This window comes from Musca vetustissima, unplaced genomic scaffold (genome assembly GCF_032173495.1).
Source record: "Musca vetustissima isolate MV318-11 ecotype Yass unplaced genomic scaffold, APGP_CSIRO_Mvet_v1 utg8130, whole genome shotgun sequence".
Classification (NCBI taxonomy): domain Eukaryota; kingdom Metazoa; phylum Arthropoda; class Insecta; order Diptera; family Muscidae; genus Musca; species Musca vetustissima.
Window position 1 is genome coordinate 28,617 of NW_026883078.1, and position 12,075 is coordinate 40,691.

The following is a 12,075-nucleotide window of genomic DNA, read 5'->3' on the forward strand; positions in this document are numbered from 1 at the left end:
ATACATACATACATACATTTAGTCATATAAATATGGAAAATGGACAGAGATGGGAAGTGTTTACATACAAACATGTGTGTACAGAACAAGTATCTACACTTAAATATGAACCCACAAAAGTATGCAATTCTATTGTATGACAATACGTACAGCTCCCAGTCCTATATATATATATAACATTTGCAATCCAACTCTTTTGCTAACAGATAAAGACGTGTAAATGTAGAGTAGCAACAACAACACTCTTACCTACAATGAGCATTTTCGTATGAATTATCCAAGAGCATTAAAAAAACCAGCAAGAACAACATCAGTAATGAAACAACAGGAATAAATCCAAAAGAGAAAAAGAAATATCCTTAAAAGTGTTAAAGTAATACAATTTATGCAAATTTGTATTCGTTCATGTCATGGGTACAGATTCTAACTTCAGTACCACCAGTATACCATTGGCTGTAATGCTCTCACCTCTGCTGCATGACATGTGAAACTTGTTCGACAAAAAGCAAAAACAACAATTACAAAACAAATTCTAACCTCCTTCTGTTTTCTGAGCTCTCTCTCAGTGCCTTGCCTGGCAGTTAGATTTTGTTGTCTGTTATCTCTGTCACATAATGATGTTGCAAATTAATTTGATGTTATGACATTTGTCACTACACATGTCGACATACACATACTGGTGTTTGTGTGTGTGTATGTATTTTTTATTTATTTTTAATTTTTCATTTTTGTTTTTCATGCCTTTTCGCCAGGCATATGTAAAGTTTTTTTGGGGGAATCTCCTTCGGTCGTTTATTACTGGGTTACAGCTCAGACTTTTTTCTCTACAGCATAAACCAACCGCCAAATTTATATCTTATAAAGGATATTTTGTAATAAACGATATGAATTTTAACCATGTTCAACTGTATTATCGTGTTATAAATCTGAGTGGTTCCACTGGTTAACAAATAATTGATGCTTATATTCACTGTGTAGAGACAGATTTACAAACTTCTATAGAAATTTAAATTCCAATTTTTAGGCCAGAGGTTAGCTTTTGTTAGGATGCTTAGCCCTATTAATCGTTTCAGAACGAATGGCAAACCACGATGTCATATTGAGTGACAATGAAGGGAGTAGAAGAATATTTGTTAAAACAAGGTTTTCTGTGATTTGATTGGAATTCGAAAAGTGGACATTTAAATTAACTAGAATCGGTCGGAATCTTAATATTTGGTAGGCTAGGCCTTGGTATATTTTGGTAGGAAGATTCCGAGATTAGATCTAATTCGGCTAATAATGATCTCCAAAATATCTAACAATAAGAGTACATGATGACTATCCTAGGAAGTGGACTATCCTAGGAAGTGGACAATGTTGATAATGTTGTAGAATCTAAACCAGTAAGGAAAGTAGTAAATTCGGACTGGGCCGATTATATGATACTCATATATACCACTTTGGGTATATATGGTACATATGTATCCTTACAATTGCATGTCAATATTCCCTCGAAGGACCATACTCATGTCTTTCTGCTACCAATGATAAATTTAATTTCATTTGGGCAGCTTTAGAGTCGTTTGCGTACCATGGGACAAATTTATGGAAAACGATTTATAGCAAAATTGACACATGCTATTTGGTACGCCGAACAGTTAAACATTTAATTTCAATCAGACACCCGTTCAAAATACATATGGAATCTATGGCTGCATCTGCACCAATTTCAACAAAACTCATTCAAGTCTCATTTTGATACGTTGTGCAAAATTTCGTGTTAATCGGACAAACACTGGAAGTTTGGTGCACCATTATGTGGGAGCTATATCAAAATCTGAACCGATTTTCAGAAACTCACCACACACGGACGGAGGGACAGACGGACATGCATAAATTGACTTAAAAAGTGATTCTATGCATATTCCCAAAAGAAACCATGTGTCTATCTCTCTAACATATATAAAAAACATAATACCACAGTGTGATGAACGGTATAAAAAGTAGACCTATATTCATAATTTTTTATGCAATCATTTGACAGTACCCAATGAGAGCTCAAAATACCTATTTAAAGTCAATTCCGTTAAAAAACGTGCCAAAAATCATTAAAAAATCCGTATATTTGGGGGCACTGGTATATTTGGGCTATACTTCAACTCAACCGGGACCGATATATCCCACGTACAATACCAAACATCCTAGGCTTAATATTAATATTCAAAGCGCTGCCTAAGTTTTGCGAGCTCTGACAGACGGGCAGACATGAATACATCGACAAAAGATTTTCTTCTCATCAAGAATATACATATACAATTTATGGGGTCTCTGGTTAATACCTCGATGTGCTACAAACAATGATATATATATACGCTCCAAATTTAACGAAGACTTCGCTTAATTGCTTTTTAAAATGTAATCGAAGTACAAGCCAAAATTATTGATAAAAAACGACTAAATCCCTAAGGTTGTGGTTGCAATGAAGGCCATCATTTCCTCTGTTGTTACTCTTTGCATATAGTTGGAGTTCCTCAAATACCTCTTCATACAATCCAGATTGTGTTTTTATACCCTTCACCACACTGTTGTACATGGTATTATGTCTTTGTGCATATGTTTGTAACAGGCAAAAGGAAACGAGATAGACACATGGTTCCTTTTGAGAATGTGCATAGAATCACTTTTTAAGTCGATTTATGCATGTCCGTCTGCCCGCCCGTCCATGTATTTTTGTTAACAAAGTACAGGTCGCAGTTGTGATTCGATTTGGATGAACTTTGGCACAGTTCACTTATATGACCCAAAGACGAACCCTATTGAAATTGGGAAAAATCGGTTCAGATTTAGATATAGCTCCCATATATATTTTCGTCCGATTTTAGGTAAATAGTGCACCAAAGTCCCTATATATCCTTCGATTTGCACGAAATTTGGCATAGCGTATTGAATTAAGTCTAGAACGATGTATGTTAAGGGAACCCCCCCATTCTCGATTCTTTATTTTTAAGATTTTAAATGGGCTGGTAAATGAATACCAATGGTTGTTAAGGTTTGTAACTTGGCACATATATATTTGAAGATTTAAAAAGGAAGAAAAATAATTTACCAAAATTTGTTGTTGTTGTTTTGTTGTTGTTTTTTGTGTTCAAAGTAAAGTCCATATTTTCGATGGCGGGCATGATAACTCCTCACTGGAACATCGGAATCCGAAAATTCCAACGGTGCTAGAAAGAGGACATGTCTGGCTCTCGTATGAACTAGGATTATTTACTTCGCACAACAATTAACAAAATGGCGGACCTTTGAAAAAATATTTTTGGAAAATAGCCGATTTTTTACAAAAAACCAAGTTAAAAAATAAGGAAGATCTTCACCGATTGGCTTTATCCTAGTTCATACGAGAGCTACACACTCCCAGAGAAACGTGTCAAAATTTGAAACCGATTGGATTATTAGTTTTTGAGTTATCGTGCCCGCCATTCGCAAAAGAGAAAAACGCGTTTAAAGTTTGAGAAGCCCTTTAGCCGTCACTTGATGCTGACACAATAAATCGGCTATATCTTCAAGAGTTCTTGAGATTTTCACTTGAAATTTTGTAGAGACATTCTTGAATTAGTGTAGAATCGAATTAAATCAAAAAAAATTTTGACCCCGAGAATGGGGGGGTCCCCTTAAATTTCGTGAAAATCGGTTCAGATTTAGATATAGCTCCCACACATATTTTCTACCGATTTTATGTACATGCTGCACCAAAGTCACTATATATCCTTCGATTGAACGAAATTTGGGATATCGTACTGAAGTATATCTAGAACGATGTGTTTTAAATTTCGTGAAAATCGGTTCAGATTTAGATATAGCTCCCATATATATTTTCGTCCGATTTTAGGTAAATAGGGCACCAAAGTCCCTATATATCCTTCGATTTGCACGAAATAAAGAACAACGGAGGTATAAAATACCTCAAATTTACAAAAGAATTAGTTTTCATAGCGAATATGTGAATCTGACTCCAATGATATGTTTTAATTTAACCAATTTGGAAACACCCGAATGAGTTAATATTCATATTACGCTAACCAACAGAGATAAAGCCATTTTCCCTTCGAATAAGTTTATCTGCAAATGACAACACAACATTTGTTCTCACACACAAAGAAAAAAAGACACACCTCACTCATATTACTTTTTTTTGAGATTTTGATTGGGAAAAACTTTAAATATAACTATAAGTTTTTTTGAAGTTACAACAACACAAGTTTTTTGTTATTATCGAAACGTAAATTGAAAATTAATACAACAGGCCACTATCTGGCTGATAGTAAAAAGGTCTATATGTACATACACTACATACATATAGTGTTTCAAAAAATGAACACAAAAAAAAACAATTACTACAGTATGGGCAATTTTAAGGAATAATTTATGGTGCTTTTTGTTAACATTTTTTATTACAAAAAATATTGCTATAAAAATGGATTCACAGGATATGGTGTTGCGTGGCGTTGTTCTTTTTTATTTCTAAAAAGATTACATTTCTGTCTAAAAATTACCAATAAATATCCTTTAACCATGTTCAAACAGACCACAGACAATCTCATCATTTTAGCACATAATTATATTCCCTTTAAACATTTTTTAATTAATTGTTATTGCTGTTGAATATAATTTGAATTATTTCGACGTGAAAACCGACAAAACGAAAGAGGTCACTACCAAATGGCCTCCAAAATTGGCAATGATTCAATTTAAATGGCGGTTTTCAGTTAGAATAAACAAAAGTACTGGACTTGGCCGTTGGCCCCGATGTTCGCATTTGAATGTCAGCCACTTTTGTTTTTGGCCTAATTTATGTGGCAGGTGTTTTTCGACGATAATGCATGGGCGACGAGTGGTATGCTGGCAGTTGGCGGGTTGGCTTAAGCTTTGACTATGATTTACATTTCAATAACAGAAGACATACGTTTGTTTGTTTGTTGTTACCACACACACGCACGCATACATACATGCATGAAAGGCATCTATGTGTTTATACTGTTAATCCTTTTCGAACAATAATAACAAGTATGACAACAGCAGTAGCAACAACAACAACAACAGCAATAACCATTGTTCAAATGATGTTCATATTTTTACAGTCAATACAAACAAACAAACAAAATAAAAAATCCGCTTAATATTACTGTTGTTGTTGGTGTTTCGAAAAGCCTATGTAAATAGAATTAATTTACGTACTAACACAAACATACAACGTATATACACTGCATATGTGTGTATATACGTGCATATGTAGGATTATAAACATGCACAAACATACGTTTATAACTCCAGTTAACATATTGATAAAACATTTACATGTGTGCATGAGTGTTAATGGATGTTTAAGTGTAGCAAAAAAAAAGAGTTTTAATAAAAAAAGATTAACGATTATTAAATTTACTAACACCAACGCAAATGTGTAAATACCTAATTACGAAAACGCCAGATAAATATTTGGAACTAAGTATTTCGATTCCGAAATACACTTGGATCTTTCTGTGATGAGCAATGTTTTTACACCCTTCACCACACTGCGTTACAGGGTATTATGTCCTTGTACATATGTTTGTAACAGGCAAAATGAATCGAGATAGACCCATGGTTCCCTTTTAGAATATGCATAGAATCACTTTCTGAGCCGATTAATGCATGTCCATCCATCCCTCTATCTGTCCGTCCGTCCATGTTAAATTGTAAATAAAGTACAGGTCGCATTTATAATACCAATTGAATGAAATTTGGCCTATTGAAATTGGGAAACAATCGGTTCAGATTTAGATATACTCTCTGTGCCACACTGTGGCACAGGGTATTATGTCTTTGTGCATATGTTGCTAACTTTTGAATCACCACACTGTGGCACAGGGTATTATGTCTTTGTGCATATGTTGCTAACCGTATTGAATTTAGTTTTTTAAGCTCGGCATATGGAACGAAAGTTCTGTCACAAGCCACCTAAGTAAGTAAGTATTGAATTTAGTATAGAATGTTGGGTATAAGGTTTTGTTGGAATCGGTTCAGATTTAGATATTTTTTGGATTTAAATTGGTTCCGATTCAATTTCAAAGGTCCTGCAATGATGATATACATGTTCTATCGCCAGGATATTCTATGTGTATGTATGGACCCGAAGCCGGTTTCGTATGGAATTCGGAAAAATGGGAAATTGGATTCTAAGGGAAATATTGATTTCTTAAGAGAAATCGGTCGGAATTCGGAAGAAAATTTAGATTTTCCGAAATAAAACGTACTTAACACTGATAAAAATAATTAAGATTTTCTTAAAAAAACTGTAGGGAAACTTAATATATATTTTTTTTGTTTTTGTTTGTTTAAAAAGTTCCATTTATTATACCCTGCACAACTATGTTGTCAGGCTATTATAGCTATAAACTTCACAACAACAAAAGGCACAGGGAAATATTCTGCACATTCTAAAGGAGATCTTACAGAAAATCGGTCCAATCTGTAAGGAAATTTTAACGAAATCGGCGAATTAAAAAAAAATCTTGGAAAAATTGTCAGCTGGGTATTTTATATGTATGTACATCACCTATATGAACATACATACATTAATATTGATGTACATATGTATATACTTCAACCGGTACTTCAAAATGGTTTATTAACCCAATTTCTATTTGAAAGATGTATGCTTCCCAAACATGAAAAGGGTATTGAATTTGGACAAAATCTAACAAATAGAATATAATTTCGAAACTTCAAGGATATGAATCTTTTAAGGGCTAAATATTAAATGATATGCTATGTCACTCAATATTTTTAATTATATTTCTCATATAATACCGATAATATTTTTAGAAACAATAAATGTATTGTTAGTCTGAAGAAAATATAAATATCAGTTGCATTCCCTAATGAACGGCTTCAATGCATTTCCAAATCAATAATCACCAACTCCCCCTCCTTCTATTCGATGTTAGTATATAATATGTATATTTTTATATTTGAATGGTGTGTCATTGTGCAGTGCATTTCTCATGTCAATTTTAACATATTGTTATATATGTGTGTATGTAGGTTTATGCATCTTTGTTGCTGTTGTCATTACCTTTTGTGTCAATACATGCATGTCTATATGTATGTGTGTTTGTGTGTTTTGTAATACAATTAAATTACAAAAATTGAACAATACAATCAATATAAACAACAACAACGACACCAGCAACAAAAATAGAATTGCGATACCATCAATGTTAACAATGGAGCTTATAAGCTATGCTTATTGTCTGTTATTGTTCGACAATGGGAAAAATAGGGATTTGCATTTGAAATCGAAATTAAATATCGGAATTTTTATACCCAGTAGTATTAAAAATGGTGGTTTATTAGTTTTTTGGAGAAAACTTATTTGAAGGCGTCTAAGGCTTATGAGAGTATAGGCATCTTTATATGATCAAAAATCAGAGTTTGGGAGCCTAGTTTTAAGAAAGGTACCTTTCGAAGGATTTCCAGTAAACATTACAAATTAAAATATCCCTTTTAAACTGTAATCCTTATGCAGGGAAATAAGTTCAAAAATGTTGGAGGGGTTTTAATCAATATTTAAGATAGAGCTTTGAAATGTTGTCCATATATTAAAACTGTTCCTTGGATCTTTGGTATTTGACAATTTTATACAGTGGTGGCAACTGAAATTGCAAACTGAATAAATGACCTGTAACTTTTTTAGTGGAAGATTTTTTTAGAAAAATAAAAAATATAAAATCAATTTCTTTGAAATACATTTTAATGCTCATCTGTTTGTACTGTAGAGTTAGTTTAGTTTTGTCCAAGCGAAAATTGAGACCCTGAGGTACTTATAGCCATAAATTAGTATTTATTTCATAATTAATTTTGCATTAATGCTTTTGTCTTTTAAAAGTGAATTAAGTATCCGATTTAAAACTGAACACGATATATTTATTTTTGAAAAAGTTATGCGACATTTATTAAGCATGCAATTTCAGATGTTTTAGTTATGGCCACCAGTGTAGGTTAATGGCTTGGTATAACCTATATAACTAAACCGCCCCATTTTCGGTATTTTAAAAGTTTTGGCCACATTTTTCCATTCGAAAGGGCTGTAATTTGGTATTCCATATTCTTGAGGTTTTAAAAAACAGCATTGCTGAAAAAGGTTTTTAATGTCACGCTACACATAAAGGAGGTAATTTCAAATTACAACCACTTCGACGAGAACGGCCACATTATTCTCGTCACTTCGTCCTACGAGGAAACGTCTCACAGGGAATACTCCCTGTCTCTTGGGAGCGATTATTACGAGCAAAATCGGCCACTCCGACTTCCAATTTTGGTAGTAAATTTGTATGAATTTTGTTTTTTTTTTCTGGAACATAAGCGAGCGATCACAATTTAAATTTTAATTAATTTTTAATTAAAATTCAATTTAATTTTACTTTAAAATCAATTTAATTTTTTATTTAAAATTCCACTTAAATTTATTTTTTAATAAAATAACGGAAATTTAAAATTACAATCCAAATCATGGATATTTTTTATTCGTATTCCCATCTTCTTTTCTCCAATTTGACATCCCTATCTTATCTATGGAAATCAAACGGGAAAATAATAATTTTAATTGATTTTGTGTCTTCATGTTTTATATGTATATAGGTGTGTGTGTGCGCGTGTATGTCTCGGTGTTTGTTTATATGTATATTTATCAGTCAGTTATTAGTAACTACATATTTAACAAAATTGTTCATTTTACTTTTACACAACAAATCCTTCATTCATTTGGTCAGTTGTTTTTACAGCAACAACACCAACAATGCATGTCTGTTCATAAAGGATATCATTACAATTACAACAAATAATACCAGCCACAATGACATAACAAACACTAATAAGCAAATCATAACTGGCAGCCACCTTTCGGAATATATATTTCGGTAAGCATTTAAATTGTGAAGTTAATCGTATGCGATAAGCTATTTAAATAAAAATTAATACTTGTAATGGTGGTGGTAGTATTTGATTAATAACATTTGGGCATTTGCATTTCATTGAGCGGATTGTTAATGATTTTTTTTTACTTGTTTACACATAATTTTGGCTTATTAATCGGTAATCGTAGAGCGATGGTATTGAATATTTCTATGTGATTTCAATCTCGACAATTGACACTTTGAATAAACCTTTAATATGGAAAAATGTATTGGTATGTAAAACCTATAACACACGTCTAGGAATCGAGAAGATAACTATCATTAAAGACAGTTTGCATCATCCTTAAATTTTGAAATCAAAATACCCATCAAACGTCTTTGTTATCTGGCCATTTGCCTTGTTCATTGACTTGTCCCAACACCCAACAAATCTAAGGAGCCAATTCATGTCTAACATGTTGCAATGGCACACAAAAGGCAGGACACAATAATCGTAAAAACACAAAACGAATGGTTCGATCCCGTAGTCATTCATAATGTAGAGCAGAAATAATGGCCCATGTACGTCAGCCATGATGAAAAAGTAAATTACACTTCTATCGGTGTGGGAAGCAACTACACATGTCCTGTGTTGCCGGATTTACCTACATCAACAATAATTTCCTTTAATTGGGGTATAGATATCATATGCTAAGAAGCTTGAAAATGTAGGTTTACAGGGTGGCATATTACGATGTCGGTATGAATGTTTAGAGTTCCATATATTTTATAAAAACTATAGCATTTTTCCTCTACAACATATTTGTATGATAAAGGAAGCCTTAAGTTCTTCTATGGGATAGAAGATCTTATGCTCTTCCTTGGTATCGAATATGGATAAGTAAATCGACTTTCGACTAATCGATTAATCGTTTTTATACCCTACACCACACTGTGTTACAGGGTATTATGTCTTTGTGCATATGTTTGTAACAGGCAAAAGGAAGCGGTATAGACACATAGTTCCTTTTGAGTATAAGCTTAGAAGCACTTTTTAAGTCTGGCTGTCCATGTTAAATTGTAAACAAAGTACAGGTCGCATTATTGATTCGAATTGGATTGGATGAAATTTGGCACAGCTCATTTATTTGGTCCATTGAAATTGGGAAAAATCGGTTCAGATTTAGATATAGCTCCCATATATACTTTCGTCCGATTTAACGTAAATGGTGCACCAAATTCCCTATATATCCTTCGATTTGCACGAAATTTGGCATAGCATACTGAATTGAGTCTAGAATAATGTGTGCTAAGTTCTGTGTAAATCGGTTCAGATTTAGATATAGCTCCCATATATATTTTGATCAGATTTTTAAGGTAAATTGTGCAACAAAGTTTAAATAAGTCTAGAACGATGCGTGTTAAATTTCGTGCAAATCGGTTCAGATATAGATATAGCTCCCATATATATTTTCGTCCGATTTAATGTAAATGGTGCACTAAAGTGCATATATATACTTCGATTTGCACAAAATTTGACATAGCGTACTGAATTGAGTCTAGAATGATGTGTTGTAAGTTTCAGTTCAGATTTCAATATATCGGATATCAAAAAATCGACATTTTGTTCAGCGGCAAAAATCGAAAAGTCTAAAAGTCGACTTTAGCGTTCGACTACGTACCCCTAGTATCGAAGACCTTAAGGGCTAAGCGGAATTCTCGCGTTGAGCCATCCGTCGCGTTGTATTCTCGATAACATATAAGGCGATGGATGGCTCAACGCGAGCATTCTGCTTAGCTCTTTAAGCTCTTCTATGGTATAGAAGACCCTAAGCCTTTCTATGGCAAAAGAGACCTCCAGCTCTTCTACGGCATAGAATTAGAATTATTATCGACAAGCGCCTACTCCTTTCCCACACTATTCAAAATTTACAATTTCAAAAAATGGTAGATTTTTTCAAACATTTGAACATTCAAAAGGAAATTTAAGCTATGCCTAGTCATATCTCATCATCACAGTTTTCAAACACACAAAAAATTTTACTGTCATTTTGAAAATGTCTCCAATGTCCTATGTTCGGGACAAAATCAGACGTGCAATATAGATGAAACACATTGCTCGAATGTGCCGTCGCCTACAAATACATCAGACAATATGAGGATATTTGTTAGGTGTTTGATGTGTGTGTGTGTTCGAATGAGTGTTGCTGGATGAATGGCAGAATTTGAATGTTCGTTTTTTGATTTCAGATGTTCTTCTTTTTTCAAATGATGGTGCTACAAATGTACAGGCACAAAAAGATAACAACAATTATACCATATTATGGATCATAAAGTTAAATAAACAACACTGAAGCTATTTTTCTTCTTCGTCTTCTTCTTCATTCGTCTCTTCCCACATTGGCTATTCAGTGTTTGTTCCTAAAGCTTGCTACGTGTCCAACATTCATTTCATGGGCTAGAGTAAAAATTACACCTACTGCAGAGTGGTGAAATACGCCATAAATTGGAAAAATACCTGAAAATTTTAAACCCTTTAAAGATATCCTTGTAGAGGTGAACGTGGAGTTTTATTTCGGTTTTGTGGTTGTGGCTTGAGGTTGTAAAGGAAAAATTGTTTCCCTTCAGTTAAAATAAAAACTTTCCACATTTTTTTGGGGTTGTTGTTGTTTTGACTACCTTAATGTCCTGCAAAGTGTGTACACAGATGTGTGTTAGAAGTGCAATAAATATATTTTTGGCTAAATTGTGGTCAATGTTTATTTCCAAACTATTTTATTACGCGCTAAATGCCATTTTGTAAATACATGGCGCTAAATTATATTTTTCTGTTGGCTAGCTATGTATATGCGTGTGTGTGTGTGTTTGTAGTTGGCAAATCTGATATGTGTTCATTTTTTTGTGGGAGCGGGGGCCGCGTTGACGAAAGATGATTTATTTGCTCGCCGGTGATCATATTAAGCCGTTTATAGTTTATTTTTAATGGTGAAATATGGCTTTGAATTGCGGAAACCATTAAATTGTGTTGTTGTCCGTGTCGTTGTTGTTGCTGTTATTCCGCGAAACCAAAACAAACTGATTGGCAAACATTTACGACGAAATATTTGGCTTTCAGTGTTGCAAATGTGTAAATTTATAGCCGTGCATTTATTTTATTTTAATT